The sequence below is a fragment of the Pelmatolapia mariae genome, linkage group LG13 (genome assembly GCF_036321145.2).
Source record: "Pelmatolapia mariae isolate MD_Pm_ZW linkage group LG13, Pm_UMD_F_2, whole genome shotgun sequence".
In the NCBI taxonomy this organism is placed as follows: Eukaryota; Metazoa; Chordata; class Actinopteri; order Cichliformes; family Cichlidae; genus Pelmatolapia; species Pelmatolapia mariae.
In genome coordinates, this window is record NC_086238.1 from 5,321,254 (window position 1) to 5,343,376 (window position 22,123).

Sequence of the window (22,123 nt, forward strand, 5' to 3'; positions counted from 1 at the left end):
TCTCAACATAAAGCCCCATGCACTGTTAAAGCTTATCAGTGAGATTACACTGACTTCACGAAGCATATGTGTTTAGCACTTTTACAGTGTTAACACAGTATGATGATCATATTATGCTTTACATACATATGCAGACAACAAGATGCTTAAAATACGCACTTTTAAGATCAAGCTTAAATACTTCTTAAATAATGCTCAGATGAGTTTAAAGAAAGACATCTTTAAAATGTAATACATAAACACATTGTGAGGTTTTCTAAACATACATCCATGAAAAAAAATATTATCGGGGGATCAGAGAATCGATTTATGGCTTTATTCTGTTAATCGCAAGCTTTCCCTGTACTTCTGATTTAGTGTCACAGTTTATTTTAATTGATGTTTCCCTCATCACCGTGCAGCCTGTAGAATGCAGGCGCAATCTAGTAAATCTCAGTTTTGGCAGTAAATATATTTTCCACTTCCACCACACGGGGGCACCACAGCTCTGCTCTGCTTTCTCTCTCTAACACACTCGATCTTTCTCTCTCTCTTTCTCTCAAACACACACATATGCACACAAACACCTGTTCTGATGCGATGTGCCTCCCTATATGTGTGAACGGAAATGGCAGGAAACATTATTGCTGCTACAGTGACAATTATAGGCTTTGAGCAGACAAATAACTCATTATATGTGCGCGAAATAACAACCCGCTGTGCATAAAGAAGAAACACTTAAGTGAGCTCTGCATGGAAATTGTACCAGGACTGATGGATTGTGCATTTACTGTCTGGCAGGCCTCCATCTTTATACATCTGATGCACTCAGTGTTTAGTTGTGAGGAACTCTGGTTCTCCAGAGGGACAATTACGAAAAGGTCATGGCTGGGAGGCTAAGATGGAACATGGGAATGTTCCTTGACACCATTGACTCATTAATAGGGATTTGAAGAGGCCTGGATCAACTCCTGTTTTCTTCACATGCTGAGAGTGATTGCACTGATTTGCATGTGAAAAGGTCAAGAGCCACAAAAGCACCACTCTGCTTCATCGTGGCAAATCTCGAACATGCAGCAGTGAATTTTCTGGCATAGACAGTCGGAAGACAAGCGTGCATGTCCTCAGCTGACGAACATCCAAGTACAGACGTGTTTGTGCATTTTTATTTATATACCTCATGAGCAATGAATAATTAGGCAAAATGTGACTCTGCAAACATCTGTTTGGTTTTTCACAGATAAGTATGTGCACATGTAAATAAGAGGGAAAGAAGATTAACCTTCGAGTAACCCAGATGGGTCATTTATGACCCCAGCTGTATATTTATATGTGCCACTGTGATATTTAAAATCATAACAATACTTCAAAGAAACAGTCAACTTTTTTTTTTTTTTTGGCCCACCAGTGTTGCAAAGACAAGGGAAAGCTATTTGGGATCTCTGTATCTGAGGTATCTGTATGTTTTATTTATTTTATTTCATTTTATTTTTTTTTTACATCATAGGCTGTAATTTTATTTTAGCTTTCTAATCACTACATTGCAATGTTTTGTGGCTTGCCATGGCTACTAGACCTAGAACAAGCTTCAGTGAGATCCAGAAGTACATGGGGTTTGAAAGCCAAGCAAACAGAGCAGACAGGCACATCATGGACAACCTTGCTGCTTTAAGGGATATCTGAACAATGTGTGTGGCCCATTTACCCAAATGATATTCCTGGTAGGATAAAGAAGTTGTCTATTAGAGGGAGATACAGTATCAGATGATAGCCTCTTTGTTTCAGATGAGTATGACACCACATATCTGGTGGATCTGTGATGCAAAAATGATTTTAAAGCACAAGTTATTTGCATTAGAACATTTTAAATGTTTATCAGAGATAAAGGAAACAGTGTAGGCACGATAAACACAAACAGAGACATTAAAATATAATGGATTAATTTTTGGCACTAAAATACTGTGGTTACCTGTTAAGGAGGCTATACACTTCAACAAACGTGTGGGATTATTGCAGAGCTCTCCCTGCTTCTTTTTAACATCATAATTATGCTTTGTGCAACATTTTCTGTGACTTTGAAAAAAGATCATTCATTCTTTGCAAAACTAGTTTTGTGACTCCATGAGTGTGAGTTGTACTTTACCCCCATTATTCTGTAGGAGTCTGGCTTTTCACCACAACTTCCGTTTTTAGTTAATCATTTGACAAATGCCAACCTGACTAAAAGAAAGTAAGGTCATTAGCAAAATCATGAAGATTCAGTGGCTGGTACAAATTAAAAATAAAATTCAAAAATTCCACAGAGACCACTGTTTTCCTTTATCCTCCGCATTTTCTCGAACTCCTCTCTCAGCGTTTGGTATTTCTTGAGCGTCTCATGTTCTTCCTGATGTTGCTGCCCCTTGGTATACCTACAAGTTTTTCCATCCGTATCTGGAAGTCCCACAGGATCTTAGCTTGGTCATTCTCAACCACCCTTGAGGCAATGTATCCCATTTTGACCTCCGGACTTCCAGATCATACTCAGCACAGATGTTCCAGTATATTATGCCCGTCACTCAGGGTCTTGCCTGTTCTGATAGACCCCAGCCTCTATCAATCCTGTGCTCAGAGCGTTTTCCTGTGCTGCCATGTTTAGTGCCTCTGTGCTGTCTTTCAGTCCAGCTTTGTCCAGCCATTGGTAGGATTTTTCAATATCAGCCACTTCCTCTGTCTGCCGCCGGAACATGCCGGGCAGTGGCCGGTTCTTTCATGATGGTTCCTGTTCTTGCTTCTCTTCTTTCTCTGGTTTCTGCTGCCTGAGGTATTCACAGAGCACGTGATCAGTCGTGGCCATTTTCCTGATGCACTCATGGATTTTTGCAGTGTAATCCTGGATAGTGGTTCTGACATTCCCTAGTCCTCAGCCTACGTTCTTCCGCTTAGCATACAGTCTCAGTGTGCTGGACTTGGGATGAAACCCTCGATGCATGGTAATGAGCTTTCTTGTCTTAATGTCAGTGGCTTTTATCTTCTCCTTTGACCAGCTTATTATCCCAGCAGAGTATCTGATGACTGATTGTAGGTATTGATTGCCTGGATCTTGTTTTGCTAATTCTCCTGAATTTTTAGGACTTGCCTGATCATCCGCAGGTATTTGATGGTTGCGGCTTGATTAGCAGCCTCTTCATGGTTCCTATTTACCTGTGGGATTCCCAGGTATTTGTAACTGTCCTCAATATCTCCAGTGTTGCCTTCTGGTAGTACATTCCTCTCAGTTCCTACTACCTTGTTACCATCCAGTTGTTACAGTATCTCACAAAAGTGAGTACACCGCTCACATTTTTGTAAATATTTTATTATATTTTTTCATGTTAGAACATTGAAGATATGACACTTTGATACAATGTAAAGTAGTCAGTGTACAGCTTGTATAACAATGTAAATTTGCCATCCCCTTTAAGTAATTCTGAATACACACACACACACACACACACACACACACACACACACACACACACACACACACACACACATATATATATATATATATATATTCATTGCACAATTTAAACTCCTAACAAAATTGCACAGTTCCGGCAGCATTTGATGCAATTATAGCTTTTGAATGACAAGTATTTTTTAATCTGTTATTTTTAAAACATCTGCTCAAGGTCAGCAGTTCAAGCAAAACATGTCCAGGGTGGGATGGTTCAGAAGGCTTTTTCGAAGCAGCTGGAACAGCAAAGAGCTTCCAAGGACGGGAGAAGGCAGCCGATGATTTTCTTGAGTACGTTACTCTCTGCCACTGTGCAGATGGCAAGTCACACATAGATGCATGTCAATATGCTCTCTACTGAGCAGTCATTGAAGAACACAAGCTTTTGGGTTGGGTTATCAAACGTAAGGCACGGGGTCCACAATTACCCCTACAAAGGTTCTAATCTGACCCATTGCACTACTTTGAAGATGTAAAGAAGGGCATACATTTCAGATTTTCAGGATATTTTCTGTTAATTAAAGAAAACATTTTTGATATTTATATTAAGTTTTATATTTACAGGACAATGAGTGGACTAGACTGGACTGATCAATGAGTTATCAGAAGTTTTGTAATTTTCTGTTCTGTAATTTTACACAATTTAAGCCCAACAAGTTGTGCTGACAGACTTCTTTCATTTACTATAGTGGCATTTCTTTATCATGTAGAAAAATGGCATGCTATTGTAATTACACTTCTTTTTCTTATAACTCTGGAGTTAAATATGTAGTTCAACTTCTGTACACTTACAGAAAGGGGAGTTTCACTGGACTAGCCCACTTAAGATTAAAGTGGGATATATTTGGTAAAATTAGTTTTTCTTTTCTTTTTTTTTCTTTGTTACTAGTACAGTGGTTTTTGCACTCCAGTTCAGGTCCTCCTCTATGTGTATCCTTAGGAACTGGATATCTGAAATTCTCTCCACACATTTCTTGCAGATGAAAATTGGATTTACATGTATTTTCTTATTCCTGTTGTCAATATTCCACTCTGTGGCCTTGATGGTGTTAAGGATCAGGTTGTTATCTCTAAACCATGCAATCAGTTGCTCCACCTTATCCTGATAAACAAACTCATCATCCCCTGAGATGAGCCCCACTATGGTGGTGTCATCAGCAAATTAGATGATGCTTTTGCTGGAGTGGAGAGCCAGTGCTGAGGTTGAGGGTTGAGGAGGTATAGGGTCCTGCTGTGTCCATCAAGGAGTGATCAAACAAAGATTCTTTAATCCAGAGGCATATGGAGTGAGAGAGTCCCAGATCTGTCAGTTTGGTCACCACCTATGAAGGTGCTTTTAATCCACCAAGACACCTGGGGCTTTCATGCATTAGACTTGTTCTTTCAGCACTTCCTACAGATAATCAGAATGAAAATCTAAGAATTTACAGGCCAGGTCATTACCTTGAACTCTTTGCAAAAATTTTCAGGAATCAGAAACATAATAGTGTAAAAAAAAAAAAAAAAAGCAAAAACAGTTACCATGGTGTAAGGGGCCATTACCATCGCCTTTTGTGATGAACGGGCCCATTTGGTTTGCAAATGTTAGGGTAGGTCGTTGGTGTCAAAGTAACATCCCCATGAATGTTAAGGTTTCACAGAACATTGTCTTCACCACCTTGTCTAGTTTTAATCCATCCTACAGCCATCTTGCACACAGTTAAAAGATGCACATATGCTTTACCACCCACAAGATTTAAATGAGAAAACAATTTCTCATTGATCAAGTTCTGATGCTCACATGCCGATTGTAGATCCTTTAAGTGGTGGAAAGGAGTCAGCAAGTAGAGGCACATAACCTGAACCTCTCCCTGGTTCAGCCTTGCTGGTGGCCATCAAAGCCACCAGCAAGGCTGAGAAAAAGTATATGGATTCCTTCAGTTAGACCCTTCCATACTATCTCAACATGCCTACAGTTATCTTTCACCCTGTGGTCATTGTGTTTGTGGGATTTGTCAAGCTGAGCCCAGACAGCCTTCTGGGGTTTTCTGGAGTTAATTTGTTTGACTGTTGTTTGTGTACCACATGTATGAGAGATACAGAGAGATACAGAAAGGGAGAGGAAGAAAGATAGACAACAGATGGACATATAGAGCCTGCAGTCACACTTTCTCTACCCAAAGAAATGATAAGACCTGAATAACAACAGCATGTGTCTGGTTTCTTCTTTGTCTGAGCCCACTGGGAAAAATAATGGTTTCACTCAACCATACACAAGATTAAAGAAAAATTGATTCCAGTCTAAAGCAAAGAAATCAAAACATACATTAAATATAAGAACTTAATAAATTTTTTTAATTGCTAAGAGCTACTCAAGAGTAGATGAAACACTTTATTTACTGTTCATCTGCCTTACTCCCCTCCAACAGTTTAGCATGAGGATATTAGTATGTTCTAAATTCTGACTTTTAACATGACATAAAAAAACATCTTGAAAACTAAATTAGATGGCCATTAAAGATGAGAGCAGCCTCTCATCAAGTCCATCACATCTGAAGGCTCCTGTTCACTTATGCATTCAGCGCTCACTTAAAGCTCTTTTCCTCACTGATGGATCTGAAGCCTGCCCAGGCAAGTGAGCAGAGGTTATACTTTTTTCATGAGGATGGCAGATAATAAAGCTTAATACTCTGTCTGCTCATGACTTAACTGTAAAGCTTCAACTTTTCTTACATGTTTCACCCTTACAGAGACTGCACTGCCTATGACAATGAACAGATGTTACTCCTTAATTAAATGCTTTCACATGCTCATGCTTCATAACATGTGAGTGTTCCCTTGCATTTTTAAACTTGTCATCAATTCCATCTTTTACTTTTCTATTTCTAGTCGCTTCCACATTGAAAACCTGGATTTTTACTTTAAAAAACTTAGCAAGAACATTACTGTTCATTGTATACTCCAGCCACCCTTCAACCCTGATAAATAAGTGGAAGAGGATGGATGGATAAATGGATTACTGTTCACTGTAACAGTTGAAATGTGTGTATATGGTTTATAATCCTTGGATCCAGTCTGTTCTATCTCAGCAATCCATGTTCTGTCAATGCATTTGCCCACCTTCAATCATGTCCAGCAACTGTGCAACAACTGTCCGATCGTAGTTTTTGTGGGAGACAGCAGATCGCTCTGCAGCCCTTGAGGGCTGTCGATATGGAGATTACTTTGAATTTAGCTAAAGGACAAACATGAGGTGGTGAGTTACTGCTGTATTCCTTTCAGCTCAAAGCAGTCTGGCCATTCTCCTTTGACCTCTGGCAACAAAAACGTATTTTCACCAAAAGAACTGCAGCTCACTGGATATTTACTTTTTTTCTTTTTCTTTTTTTTTTTTTTTAGCTCATTTTCTTCAAAGCTTAGAGATAGCCGTGCATGAAAATCCCAGTAGATCATTAGTTTCTGAAATACTCAAACCAATCCATCTGACATCAAAGCCATTTGAACTCCTTTTTCTGCAATTCTGATGCTTTGAACTTCAGCAGGTCATCTTGACCATGTGTGCGTTCCTTAATGCACTGAGTTGCTGCCATGTGAATGGTTTATTAGACATTTGCATAAATGAGCAATTGGTGTGCCTAACAAAGTGGCTGTTGAGTGTATGTAAAGTTTGATGTTCTTATGGCAGTTATAAGACACTTGAGGTGAGTTGAAAGTGTAATATAATGATTGCTGTAACATAAGGAGAAAATGTGTAAAATGCTGAATCTATATTATATACATCTTGTAGTATATGTTATAAAATGTAACATTTTTTTGAGTAATACCCCTATCGCTGTTAGGGTTAAGGTTAGCGTTAACCCACAGGATCTGTGACTATTTTCTCCTCCTGAGATAAGATTATGTAGCACTCTGAGAGTCTTTCACTGCATCACTGAAGACTCAGTGCTAATTAGATTATATGGTATGCAATGCATACAAAGTTTACTGTTGCAAATTGTTACCGCACTTGAAAATAAAATCTCCATGCTAACCTCTTCCAATTATCCACAGGATCTTCTCTTACCGTCATATGCAACAAACATTTGGCAAATTACATGCAAATTGCGACTCTAGTGTACGATGTCTGCTTGATAAACAGAGAATAAAATGCATTTGCAAAAACAGTCACAGTAGCAGTGACCCTATGCCTCAGATCAGTTAATGTAGATTGTTCCTACATTATTTACTATCCTAAAACCGCCACAAATCAATAAGCAACGTGTTAAAAATCTCAGGTACGATTTGTTCCAGTCATATCACTTATACTTTCAGTTTAGCAAGCTCGCTTTCAAAGTGAAATGGAAAAAAAAAAGTCTTTTCAAAGATTGTTTTTACACTACATCTTCTCTCTTCAACACCCAAAAACAGTTTTTGAGCAAAAGCAGCAGTGGTTTCAGGAGGGCTGAATTCAAACTCAGACCTATTTCTGTTACCTGGTAGGGATCTTACCTTAGAGAGTCAACGTGACACCTCTGAAAATGCCCTTCAAACACGATTTCTTTGCCTCCTATAGAGACTTTCTACACTGCAGTCCTGAAGCCTGACTGTCAGGCACCTGTAGCTAAATCAGCCTACTGGTGCAATTTTACTGAAATTTTACATTTCTTGTGTGAAATTAAATGAATGTGACATAGTATTGCTTTAGATCTTAATGAGAAATCAAAGTGCTCTTGACACAGTTCAGCTTTGAACACATCCATTCCATGTGTTTTAAAAAGAAGGGCCTAAGGCAGCTATTATTATACTAAGTAAGATTCAAGTGGAAGCACAGCAGCACCACTGCTGTGGAAACCTTTAAAAGCAAAGAGAGGGTATGAAAGGATCATATGAGCATAAAGAAGCACAGGCAAATCTTTATTCTGCCACTTTATTATACAGAATAATCTGTGTTATTTTGTATGATACAGTAAAGTTACAGTATGTTATTTTAAAAATATACATAATCGGGTGGAGGTAAAAATAGAGTTTTGCACTTAAAAAAATTCAAATTTTCAGCTCTGGGGTTTTTTTTTTTTTTTTTCAAATCATAACAGAATATCATTCAACTAGTCTGTCACCAGTGATTTCTTTCTCTCCAAAAATACCCTTTCAGCTTATTGTAATCATAAGAGCTCAAGGTGTGAAATATAAATCATCCGCTCTGAGAAATGTCTGGTTTGAGATATTCATGAACTCAGTAAGAACACAAATCTCTTCATCAGAGGAAACACGAGCAGCACTTTGTTATGTGGGAAAAAATGTTCATTCTGACATCCAAAAATGAGAGAAGAACAGGATGATTAACTGACATAATTAGCAGAGAACCTCGGGGTGTGTGAAGTTACAAAAGAGAAAGAGCTTCTCATGCTGACACACACCACCAGGAAACTCGTGTGGTATAGAAGATTATCATCACGTTTATATCTCGCAGTTTCTTCAGCATGCAAAGTTGACTTCAAGTACATGAAGATGCAAACAACTAGCAGGCACACAGTCACAGTCTAGCACAGATAAGAAAATTGGTTTTACTTTGAAAGAAAATGAATGAATGTTTTCAACTCAACTTGTTTCTAAAGAAAAAGGAACAGAAGGACGGTGTCGTTTGAATTTCAAACAAGTTTCGGTGGAAATGTACCTCAGTCGTTTTCAAGTTGCCGCTCGATTGTACTGATTTTTTGGGAAATAAACCCTCGCCTGTGCACTGCGATTCTTCTTCATTTAATTGGACACATTTCTTAAAAGGTTCGTGCTCTCAGTCTGCACAGCCATTAAGAGAGATTGCTGGTTGTGCTCAGCCAGCCTGAAATTAAGAGCTGCTTTCAGCTCATATAACCTTTTAACAACCAGGTATGTGAACCATTGATAACATATTCAGATCCACATAAAGGGCTGCAGAATGTAAAACATCCTGACTGGAAAGTGATTTCAGCTGGACTTTGGAATTTATTCATTTTATGGAGTTTATGTTTATGCAGAGTACTTTAATTATTACAGACCTTATGGCTCACAACAACAGTACTATGTCTCTGAATTAGTCTGACCATGGCTCTTCAAGATTGAATAGTGCAGCAGAACTCACACCTCAAAAGTGACATAACTGTACACATGTAGGGACGACAGTAGCGTATAAATCATTGTAGCTTCATGAAATATTCAGAACTATGTTTCTTCTAGACACAGAGGCAGGCTTGGCCAATTACGGAGGAGGATTAGGGCCACTGGAAAAAAAAAAGTGGGCACGTCTTTTTTTTTCTTTTTTTCCTGAATTCTGAGAAAAAAGTCAGAATTCTGAGAAAAAAGTCAGAATTCTGAGATTAAAGTCAGAATTCTGACTTTTTTCTCAGAATTCTGGAAAAGAAGAAAATAGAAGATGTGCCCACTTTTTTTTTTTTTCCCAGTCGCCCTAATCCTCTTCCGTAGCCAATACCCAACAGTAAATCAGAAGCTTTCTTCACCTCACATGGCACAGGCAGTCATTGTTTTATGTGACTTTCTTTCTTTCTGTCAAAATTAGCCACAGTTTTTCTTAAAACGGTGTATTTTCCTCAGCTTAAACACTTCATATGTTTTCTATGTACTATTGTGAATAAAATATGGGTCTATCAGATTTACATATCACTGCATTCTGTACCTATGATCTATATTTACTCCCTTCAGTCTGTGAGGCTGTCTGTCAAAATTGTTTAAAACCACATTAAATAATTTATCTTCTTTACTGCAAAGCTGTACTTGAAATTCATCTTACACCGAGACTGTCAAGAGGCACTCGAAAGTATTTGCCAGCAGTTTTCCATGTCATTGAGGCTTCCCATCTGCTCATGGCTGATTACCAAATTTGGAAGATAATAATCGGAGATAAAGGTCTGAGTTTCCTTGATTACACTTTCCTGATGCAAGACGGAGACTAATTTTGTCACACTGCAAATTTAGATTGGGTCATTCAGCTTGTCCTCTCCTGCAGCACTTCTCCCTGAATTAATCACACTATATATTTCACACTGAAGTGGAAATTCACCTGGACTCTGGGAACCAGATTCATCAAAGAAAGCATTGCAGAACAAGAAATACTAATGCTTGTGAGTGCTGGTGTCTTATTTAAGAAGTATTTAATATCCAACCAGCACAGACTGTGCAGTGTGTACTAGATGTCATAGATCACAGAGATGTCACACAGATCATCTGTGTAAGTGACCGAGACACTACATAAGTGTACTGGTGGCAGGAGAAAAAATGTTTAAATTAATGCTGCACAGAAAAACAAAAAAACAAAAACAGGAACCAGGTGAGTGGAATTTGAAATGTGAGCAGGTGTGCTGGGAATCCTTTGATCCTAAGTGAATGCTCAGACCTGAGTACTTGGAACAGTGTAATGGGAAAGGTTAGTGACTGTTCAGACATACTGGGAATGGGCAAGCAGCTAGGCAAGGGACAGCGGTAGGCATCCATAATGGGAAGCCAAGGCGGGAGCATCAGATAATATACTGGGTACACTACACTCTACACTGAGCCAGTGCAAACTAATGCCTGATAGGTGAGAAGACAATCTGGCAGAAACCTCAACACGTTATGCCTCCTGCTGAACGAAAACACACTCCTAATACAAGACTAACACTACTAGAGGACTAAGGATATACCACACAAAGTTTAGATGAACAGAAAAATCAGGGTTTGCGTCAAATTCAGTGATCCATTAAGTTTACAAAATGTCTATCATCATGGTTAAAGTAATAAATACCTGACTAAACATCACAGTCGTAGGAAACAGAGTATGAGTCTGAACCGGGGTTAAAAACAGCAAAACAAAAACCAGCAGTCTCCTGTGACTTCTTTCCTAAATTGTAGCTCAATAAAGTCACCTCGCTGGCCTGTTTTCACCTTTCCTAAATGTTACGGCCTCTTTAAGTCTGGTATGCGATCTTTCTTGTTATTTGCTCAAAGACTGACTGTCTCCACACTAATGCTGAACCCCACACAAAAAAACAACACATACAAGCAATAAATTGCTTTTTTCCCCCCTGGGTTGTCTGTTAAATCAGTTCTTGTTCAGGACGAGGAATGTCATCTCTGCTTGTTGAGGATATTTTCCAAATGTCTGCCTTTCAAAGATACATTTCCTTGGAAAAAGTCAACCAACCACAGGTCTTCTCAGACACTTAACAGAGATCTCTATTTATAAATGATCTGGATTCTTTCAGTTTGTTGGTGTTTGTGCTCTTTCTTCTTCCTCTCTTTGTTCTTGTCCTCTTTACTCACCTCTTCTATATACAGAGCACACCTCCCTTTGCACTGCGACTACCCATTCATCTACAAAGCAGTGAAGGTTAGCTGTGGGCCAGCTCTTCGATTTTTTCCCCCCCATAAATTCAGCTGAGAAGGTAAGTGACATATCTTTGAAAGACCAGCCGAGAATGAGCATTACAAAGTGGAAGCGTGAGTGATTTTTGGCAGAAAGAACAGGGCAAATATTTAGAATTTCTTGTCATTTTTATTACAAATGTAAGGAAATGTAAGGAAAAACACAAATTTCTTGTCACCAGAAATTACTGGGAAAAAAATGTCGTCCTATAGGTGTTACGTAAGCAAATTCAGATGGGGGTAGAAATGCCGCTGTAAGTGTGCTAACAAAATGAAAAGCATGAATCACATGGAGACGTAAACTTTATGTGACACTCTATGTATATAGTAATTATATATATATTTATGCTACATTTAAACAAATATTAAACTGCAGATGGTCTGTTGCTTGTGTGACATTGCTTAGATGTAGTGTGTGTTACATCCTGTAGTAAGAACCAGACATAATGAAAAAAAGAGCTGCTTTATTGCTCAAATGCTACACGTTATATAAACCATCTTGTGTGTTTATAGATTTAATAGCAATACTTTACATCCACTGCTGTGAACTAGATGGAACATAGGCATGCAATGAGACAGAAAACCCACAGGATACGATCTACACTGTTTTATAAATTGAGATTTTACATATTTTCTACCGTACTGTCCAAAAGTCTTGAGCTGTCACTCATTTCTTTGTATTTTGCTTCATGTGGAGTTAGATGTTCATGTCAGCTTTTTAAAGTGCTTTTGAGAAATGCTTTTGTTTCTTAGTTTTCTTTGGACATCAGCTGCTTTTTCGCTGATGTTCATTCGTTTTTTCAGAATTTTTTGTTTGTTTGTCAAGTCACATCATTCCTATGTAAAAGGGCACTTAATCAGAGGGATTATAACCAGTGTTGTGTCACGTAACAGACTACTTATAAAATACCACATTTTTATATTGTATGTTTAGGCACTTGTTACTAGAAGCCTGTCGCAAAACACTTTAAAGTAAATTGTTCCCGTTTCTTTGGTGAATCTATGAAACAAGATAACACAGTTTTGACAGACAGCATTTTTGCAAGGTGATTCCCAAAGAGTTATTAGCTGAAAGGTTTGCAAGTCTTAGCTTATGTGTCCTTCAAAAGTTTGAGGAAACTGGACAAATGAAGAAGAAGAAGCAGAAGCAGAAGAAGAAGAAGAAGAAGAAGAAGAAGAAGAAGAAGAAGAAGAAGTGGCAGGCTTAACAAAAACTGTCCAAAGGAAATGGTCTAAGTGGAAGGATGGCAGTATGTGTGGTGCAGGTCAGGAGAGAGGTAGAACAATTACTATATACAGCCAACTGTAAAACATGACGGAGGCTCTGTCATGGTTTGGGTCTGCATCCCCAGCTGTTGTAGATCTTGCCAAAGTTGACTGAATTATGAACACAGAAAAGCACAGTCAGATTTAGATCCATCATGCAACATCTGGAAAAATTCTCATCAGCAACATCTTCATTTTTCAGTGAAAACAACAACAACAACAGCAAAAAAAGCATTGATAGAAAAACACCATCAGTCATAGACTGGCTTCCTCAGAGCCCTGACCTCAACATTATTGTGTGGAATCACTAACAAGAACAAAAGGCAGTCAAAGCACAACTCTGAATGTCCTATTACTGAGAATAGCTTAAGGGAATTAAAAGAAAGCTTGTAAAAGCATACATAAAATATGTAAAAGAGATCAGACAGTGTTGAAGAATTAATGTGGTCAAACCAAATATTACAATACAATACAATCTCATCATACTCTGTATTTGTCTTATAAACTGTATTTCCAATTATGTTTGCAGATGTTTCAATAAATCACTACACTTTATGTCCAATTTTCCTTGCAAAATATAAAGAAATAAAAGGTAACATAAGATTGTTGTTGAGTCTATATATTACTATTCTTTAAAGGTAACCTATTATACTCATTAAAAATACATAAAAAAATACTTAATTCTATGCTTGGACTTTACTAGATGATTGAGAAATTTAACAAACAAAAAAAAATTCCTGTTTATGTTATCCTGCACTTTTTATATACTGCCTAAAAAAGATTATTTTAGCTTTTGAGGGAAACCTTCCTCTGATTTGCTGCCCTTTATAAACAAAAGCTGTGAACAGCAGATGGATGGGACGTCTGTGCTCACAGTCGACGCCTGTGTGCCTGGTATGACCATAAAAAGAAGATCCACTCTCAGTGACATCAAACAGAGACAAGATTTGACATAAGACTATAAAAGATCCACTGGTTTCTGAAGTTCCAGTTTGAAGCCTTAAAATCAGCATTTCTGGCATGTTGGTTGTAAAAAAGCAAGACGACAGTGAGACTCAGAGCTTACTGTAAAACCATACGCTTATTGGCTAATGACTGCTGGTTGGCATGTTGTGAGTAAATGATCATGTGGTTTCATCTCAAACATAACCCTCCATTAATAAACACGGTAATACCAAGATTTATCAAACAGTCTTAATTTGTTATCCAGTGTTACCCCAAACGAGTGGCTAAACTGCTAAACTCAGCAGGAAAGTGTTTACAGAGGTGGAACAAAGGCGCTTTTTCCCAGGGACTTTAGGACCAGTCTTTTTCCAACCACAGCTATCACCATCTGGTGGCTTTCATATAGAATGCAGGTTTAAAGCACTTCACATTAGCTTCAGTTTTCAATCTGGAATTACCGTCCATCTTTTACACTGTCTATGTGTAATAAACTGTGTGAAACAGCAGACTTCGAGCAGTTTGTAGACTGAGCTTTTGGCTCATACTCATTACTTGCACTTGCCTATTACAGTGGCGTGATACTTCTTAGATGTTTCCTAGATATTTTTCTATATCGAGTGAAAGTGGTATTATTGCAAAATGTAAAGTTACAGACTGGAGCCACCAGGAGTGCATAGAGCATAAAAGTAATTGCTTTGGTGATTCTTTAGTTCTGAGCAGCTCATGTAGGTGTAACTGTAGGTGGCCCAGTGGTTTTGTTCCTATAGTGTATATCTGCATGTGTTGTGTGACCCTGCAACTTGCACATTATAAAAGTGATGTCAGAGTGACATCAGCACTGACACATGTCAAGCAGTTGCAGGTGCGTGCTTACAGATGAATTTCAGTGCATCATAAACATGACTGGCTTTTTCTAACACTAACATACTAATACTTAAAAAAAATAATTTGAAGCATATGAAATCTTTCTTTGGGGAATATAATATTTTCATTAAACCCTTTCATGCATGACTTATGACAACCTCAATCAGAATTTTTTCTTAAGTATTTTTATTCATCTTTAGGCATGAAAAAAACGATTTTTGAACTCCATTTTTTTAAACATGTACTTTTCAAATTATTTTTTTACATGTCCACTTAGGTGGATAACATACGTTTTGACTTATGAATTTGACAAATGAATACACATCAGTGTCTAATGTAGTGGTTTATGTGCAAGCATACCATCAACACTGACACAAATACAAGAAAACCAGCCTTTGAATAGCTGTCCACTGTAGTGACCACTATGTGTGAAAGGGTTAATATTTCAGAATTATAAACATGACTTCTACTTCCTTGAACTCTTGAACTGTTGTTTGAATGGACTTCAGAAAAACGGGAATAAAAGGTTTTCCTATAGACAGATTATCAGCATGCACTTTCAAATTCTTCAGAGTCATCTCTGTTGTACATTTTAAAGGTTATAAGCGCTATCTGGAAATTTGTGAGATAAAGTTATATCTCTAATGAGTCATTTAAATGGCTTCTTATGAGGTAAAGCCACCTATAAATACCAGACAACTCATAAAAATGAATTTTAATGAAATATTTCTGTAGAGTTTTCCAGGATCAATATTTACTTAAATTTGTTTTGTTTCAAATTCAAGTTGAAGTCTGAAGTCCACCGTTAATATAATCAAATTACTTTTTTGTAAACTAGAAATCATCAACTCAGCTGGGCTGAAAGTGGGAAAGAGTAGCAGCTGTGTTGTATCGGTAGGATTGAATTTACTTACATCAACTTTTGACGAAAACACATTTATGTGTCAAATAAATCTAATATATTTGATACTAGAATGAAAACACCTGAGTATTTGGAGAATAAATTCTTTACTAGTAATTCAGATAACAACAAATTTTCTTTGGCTTTTTTTTTTTTATATGTAGCCTTTGATAGCAGATTAAACCTCATTCAACCCCCTCTCCCCACCCGAATGTTGCTACCTGTGACTCATACCCTTTTTAGTTTCCATGGTTACTCTCATGTCTATCTCACCAAGGGTACATCACATCAATAAATAATAATTGCATCCTCCTCTGCATCCTCTCTTCCTGCCCATTACCGCTTCAGCTCCTCTGATACTCTGGTCTTCAGTTCCTTCTTTCATGTCTTTCAAACAACTCTTCACTCCCAACTCGTCCACAGGCTCCTGATGTTCTTGAGCCCCACACATTGCAAAATCTTCCTCTCTCAACCTCACATGAAAACTCTGATGCTTGTGCTCAGTGATATGAATAAGGTCAAATTAAATCAGGAGTTTTTTCTTCTTCATATCAGTTTTCATTGTTTGTGGCAGAGTGCACCATCCCCACCATCCCCCTCTCTTTAATTTGATACTCACCACCTGAGGGTATCACAAGAAAACAAATTTCCAAAAGAATAAACAAAAAAGAAGCAAAAACACAAAAAAACAGTGTTTCAAGTTGATAATTAAAAAAAAGTGTAACAAATCAAAGAGGAGCAGTCACAAGTGGCAGGATGCACACCTCCAACTCCTCGGCAAGACCAGAGTCCTATTGTTGCTCTGTTCATCATAGTGATGTCTGTGTAGGCATTCAGTCATCCAGGTCAGGGTAGTCTTGAAAGCTTGATGTTGTGAAGATGTTTCACCTCTCACCTTTTAGGCTTCTTCAGTTCTGAAAACAAATGGTATATAACTCTTATACAATGTAACCGGAAACTCCTTTTAAACCTACATCGTAACCTTCCACAAAACCTGATGTGCACCTCCGGAGAAATGTAACTACAAGTCGGGTCGATGCAGCCTGCACTGACCTGAATGGTCGTGTGTAGAGTTGAGAGGGGTTTCTGATTACATCGTAAGTTGGGACATAGATTTCCTGCAGAGCATATAAGTCAAGGTTTCGAGGTTAAAGGTGAAAGCAGTGTGAGAGTGCCCAGTTTATCATGTGACCCATTCAGGTTAACTGAGACAAAAGTGGGAGTGGGGTTGAAGCACTTAGGAAAGGAGAAAGGACACTCTTTTAAGAATACCAGTGTTCACATTTTGGATTGAGAACACAGAAATGGTTTGAGTTCAAAGTGGAACGTGGAAAACTGGAGGCCATCTATGTCGGATGAACAGCGGTGTTGGCTTACAACACCAGCTATCAACCACCTACAATGCAGTCTTGAGATCCCCTTCCCAGCACTTCAGACCCCTCACACCGGCCAAAAAACCAAAACAACCAACCAATATTAATATCGTCTGAATTCCAGTCATACTTCAATTAAATGCATTAAGTGCTCTGATCTGAGTATAAATTTGACATTTATCAACAACAATGACTGCAGTACTTTTAAGCAGGTCCTTAATAAGTGCAAAACCTCGGGGGTGTGTATTTATATACACAATTCTTTTAGGCCAGTCTGCATTTGTTGATGCTATAACTTCTGCCCACTGCACTGTTGCTTACATTTCTTGCCTTTGGCTTCACTAAACAGTTTTTCCATTTTCTCCACTTGTGTATGTGCTGATCTTTTTTTTTCTAAGTCCCCTTTCCCTTTTTTTTTTTTTTTTTTTTTTCAAAATTTCATCCCTCAGCTTCAGAATTGCTTTCCGCATCCATCGGAGAAGCATTTTACAGGCTCATTTCCCTGGAACCAACAATCATTTTCATCATCGACAGTATATTATTAGGCTCTTGTCTCCTTTTCACTCCTTAGGATGAGTTCCATTTTTATCTTAAAACCCTGTCCTCCAATCTTTCCATCTTTTGTACTCTATTTCATCTAACATAACAGTGGGAATGTTTTTTTTTAGTCTAGGTTCCTCTGCTCGATGAGGTTTTATTATTTTGGGAAGGTTTTTGTGCATGTCTTATTTTAAAGCTTTTCAAGGACCTTCCAGGTTTTCATATTGGCTCTTGAGTTCTTATTTTATCATCTCATTTTGGAGATAATAGGATATGAAACTAAGTTCATGGCAGAGTACAAATACAAGGGGATGGAAAAACTCTGCAGAAGGCTTAACTTTAGAACTGGATGATCAAGCCTACTGTAAGAAATGTCAAGAACATCCATAATAAATGCATCTTCATTGACTTATTATATATGGCTATTTTTTGCTAATTTTTTTTGCATCTTGCAGTATTTCCATGACAACCCTCACCTAACTAATATTTTTAGACACGTTTCCTCTCAACCTGGGACTTCTCTGGAATCAATCCCAAAACACTCTTTATTCTTCTGGAGGAAGTAATTCATGTTAATGCACATGGATCAGGCTCAGTGTTACTAAAAGGGGAAAATGTAATGATTTATTGTTCAACAAACAAACAAACAAACAAACAAACAAACAAACAAACAAACAAACAAACAAACAAACAAACAAACAAACAAACAAACAAGAAACTATTATTTATGGATTTTAGAAAGTGAAAATGACACTTTAACTGTCCCTTTAATTGTGTTAACATGAATAAATAGTTTGCTAAACAGAATTAAAAATAACTACTTTGACATTTACAGGGATAAAAGAGAAATGCAACAATAACTTACAAACAGCTGGACAGTAAGATGACCTTGTACCTAAAATAAAGTGCTTCATCAAACGTCAAACATTGTCAGATACCCTATTCTACTATTAAATGAACTGTCATTTATACTCACTGGACACTTTATTAGGTGTGCCTAGTACTAGTGCTTTTACTGTGTTGGACCCACTTTTACCTTAATTCTTTGCGGCACTGATTCAGCGAGATGCTGGAAACATTTTTTAGAGATTTGGGGTCAAAGTGACATGACAGCATCATGCATCTGCAACAGATTTGTCATCACATCCATGATGCGACTCAAACCAATTTCAGATCATTCGAAGCTTTGTAACATGGCTTGTTATGCTTCCAGAAGCAGCCATTAGAAGATGAGTGTAGTGTGGTAATAAAGGGATGGACATGATCAGGCGCAATACTCAGGTAGGCTGTGGCTTTAAAATGCTGCTAAGTTGATACTAAAGGTTCCAAAGTGTGCAAAAAAATATCCCCTGCTCCATTACACCATCCCCAACCAGTCTGACCTATTGATACAAGGCAGGATGGAGCTATCATGCTGTTTACATCCAATTCTGACCCTGCCATCCAAATGTTCCAATAAAAATTTAGATTCATCAGACAGGGTAACACTTTTCATATCTTCTTTTCTTGAATTTTGATGGGCCTGTGCAAACTATAGCCTCAGTTTCCTGCGCTTAGCTGACAGGAGCAGCACCCAGTGTGGTCTTCTGCATGTGCCCATCTACTTCAAGGTTTGATGTGTTGTACATTAGGAGATGCTCTTTTACATACCTTGGTTGTAATGAGTGGTTATTTGAGTTATTGCTTTCCTGTCAGCTTGTAGCTGTCAAGACCAACAACATTGCAATGTTCAGAATCCATTAAATCACCTTTCTTCCTCAACAGGTCATCTTGATCGCATCTACATGCTTTAGTGCACTGGATTGCTGCCATATGTTTGGCTTATTATATATTTGTGTTCATATGATGTACCTAATAATGTGTCTGGTGAGTGTATATAGCACTTTTCTAGTCTTACTGACCGCTACAAGCCATGTTTAAATGTTCATTCGTACAGCACTTCAAGCATTCAGCATTCAGTTAACCTAAGATGCCACTGAACTGTGGGAGAAAGCCAGAGAATGTGGAAGAAACGGATGCAGGGAGAGCTTGCAAACTCCACCGAGAAAAACCTGGTGACAATGACCAACTTCTTGATGTTGTCACGGTCCTGGGTCGTGTGACCCAGCGTTCTGAGTTTTTCTTGTTTTTTGATATTCATTATATTTCATTCTTTTGGTTTTAGCTTCTAGGTTTCTTTAGTTCCTTGTTTATTAGATCCCTTTATGTCAGGGGTGGGCTACTCCAGGCCTCAATGGCCAGTGTCCTGCAGGTTTTAGATATATCCTTGATCCAACACAGCTGATTCAAATGGCTAAATTACCTCCTCAACATGTCCTGAAGTTCTCCAGAGGCTTGGTAATGAACTAATCATGTGATTCAGGTGACCCAGGGTGATATCTAAAACCTGCAGGACACCAGCCCTCGGGGCCTGGAGCTGCCCACCTCTGCTTTATGTGGTCACCCCTGTGTTAAGTATTCCCTGTTGGTTCGTGTCCCCATGTTTCCTGTTTTATATTGAAAGGTCTTGTGTTTCTTTGTACTGCGTATGTAGTCTTACACTCCCCCTTGTTGTCATTATGTTTCATTCTAGTCAGTGTGTACTCATGTGTCATCACCCCTGATCACCCCTCATGTCAGGTTTCAGGACTCTGTGCAGGTCATCTTCATGTTGCTTGTTCATGTATAAGTTCATAGTCCTTCATGTTCCTGCACAAAGTCATGTTCATAGTCATCACAGTCCCCTTGTCATTGTCTTCCTAGTTGTCATAGTCAAGTCTCAGTTTTCTTAGTTTTCAGTTCTCCCCAGTTTAGGTTCCACTTTAGTTTTGCCTCTGTGCTTACTGCCTTGTTTTGTTGACCCGATTATCAGCCGTAATGAAAAGCTTGCTTTTTGTTCAAGTTAGTTGTGGTCTCCTCGCCTGTGTCTGCTCCTGGGTCCTCACACGCCCACACACAGTCTGCCCCTGCAAACCGTTACAGATATGCAGCAACAGTGGTAACCACTGCAGCACTATGATGCACAAGAAAACTGGTGGGGCTGCGGCCCGTAAAGATTCACTTTCATGATTACATTTGATGCTTTTTCGTGTGTTCTGAGGTGTGAACGTATGCACACTTTTTAACAATCCTTTATTTTTTCTATTTTCGCCTATTTTTTCCTCTTTTTACTTCAGACTCTTTTTTTTTTTTTTTTTTTTTAAATCTGTGCCACAGGCGAGGAGTATTCAGCACATTCAGACCTCAGCAGTCAGACTTTTGCATCACACCAGCATGTGCATTAACCTTTAGTGGTTATATTTTATGTTGAAAAACAGGTGGAATTCCCACAATTTCCACCAATTACAGTTCACAAAAGTGAATCATCGCATGTTAAAGATTGAGTCTCTTTCTAAGTGAAAGTAGTCATGGACCAATTTGTGGAAATGTCAGTAATCCATGAAATCCATGATGTGAAATGTATGTAATTACTGCAGTTGCTGAGATGCAGTTACTGCCCCCCCCCCTTACATGTGTATGTCAAAGGATGACTCACACCTTATTAAACTTTATATTAACCCTCAACAGCTCTAGAGACATTAAAGTTTCTTGAGCTAACGAGGTAAAAAGGAATAGCTCTTCGAACAGGATATTTTATTAGCACAATCATGTTAGTCCATGAAATTCTTAGAAAACGCTATGCATTTGGTTTGTACTCAGTGACCCCATCACAGCACATCACACTGTGCCTGAAAGCCCATAAAGAGAGAGAGCCGAGTGTTTAGTAGAAGCGATGGGTAGGGGTTCACCACTCTGAGGCCAGGTTCACAAATAGTTAGAGTTGAGAAAAACATTTCTCAGTGTTAATGCAAAGAATTTGGGGATTTTATCACCTGCAGTGCATAATAACATTGCAAGCGTTACCAGAGAAATTTCTGTGCACAATAGATAAAGATGAAAACAATCTCCAGGCCCTCAGGTGGCACTGTAGTGGAAATTACTGCATCGGCTCAAGAAAGCTTCTGAAAAATATAATCAGAAACATTTGTTTTTGTCTCCACAATTGCAAACGTGTAAGGGTTGTTGAGCGCTCGCAACAGTGTGGCTCTTCTCTCCCTCATGAGCATATATTAAAAAGCAAAACTAATTTTCAGCATTTGCTGTGCCGCTTTGCACTAATTAAACATGGGGTTTAAAAGTTTTGCAAATCATTCCATTTACATTTTAAACGGCATCCAAGTTTTCTTTTAAAAGAACATTTATACAACAGGCGGCTTAGAAATACAACATAACACAGTTATTAAAGCCGATTTTACCTTAAACTAATTTATTGATGTCCACTACAGTGGGGAAAATAATTATTTGATCCTTTTCTGCTTTGTAAAAGTTTGCTCATTTACAAAGAAATGGTCAAAGATAATGGTAATATGAAAGAGATCAGAGAAAGATGTTTAGCAGAATAAATAT